Below are 837 nucleotides of genomic sequence, written 5' to 3'. Positions count from 1 at the left end.
TCTCAGAGCTATGTATTGTACTTTACTCCGATACCTTTTCTGACAGCTTTAATTACTTTACAGATTCAGATTATTAATACAAAAGATAAATCAACTAATACATTCTGATTTGATTTGTTATTATAGATACAAAAGTAAGCAATAAAGTGATAAATACATGAATGCTTTAATAAGATATATAATATAATATCAAAGGATGATACGTTATTCTTGAATTCTGCCTAATGATTTATAATTTAATTATAATAACTTACTTTTTTCCTTTTTGACATGAGGTTTTAAAGGCATTGCAAATATATTATTTCTAAACTGTAAACTTGCTATATTTACTAACGTAAAACATCTGAATATACTATTGCTATATCTGATTACTTCTGTCACTGAAGAGAAGATACAAAATCCTCTTACATACATAATTAACAGTGCTGGAATAGTAGTAGTAGTAGTAGTAGTAGTAGTAGTAGTAGTAGTAGTAGTAGTATTTGTTGTAATAGGAGCAGTAAGAGTAGCAGTAGTAGTAGTAGTAGTAGTAGTAGTAGTAGTAGTAGTAGTAGTAGTAGTATTAGTAGAAGTAGAAGTAGAAGTAGTAGTAGTAGTAGTAGTAGTAGTAGAAGTAGAAGTAGAAGTAGAAGTAGTAGTAGTAGTAGTAGTAGTAGTAGTAGTATTAGTAGAAGAAGTAGAAGTAGAAGTAGAAGTAGAAGTAGTAGTAGTAGTAGTAGTAGTAGTAGTAGTAGTAGTAGTAGTAGTAGAAGTAGAAGTAGTAGTAGTAGTAGTAGTAGTATTAGTAGAAGAAGTAGAAGTAGTAGTAGTAGTAGTAGTAGAAGTAGTCGTAGTCGT

This window comes from Eleginops maclovinus, chromosome 18 (assembly GCF_036324505.1).
Source record: "Eleginops maclovinus isolate JMC-PN-2008 ecotype Puerto Natales chromosome 18, JC_Emac_rtc_rv5, whole genome shotgun sequence".
NCBI classification, from domain to species: Eukaryota; Metazoa; Chordata; class Actinopteri; order Perciformes; family Eleginopidae; genus Eleginops; species Eleginops maclovinus.
This window is presented reverse-complemented; position numbering follows the sequence as displayed.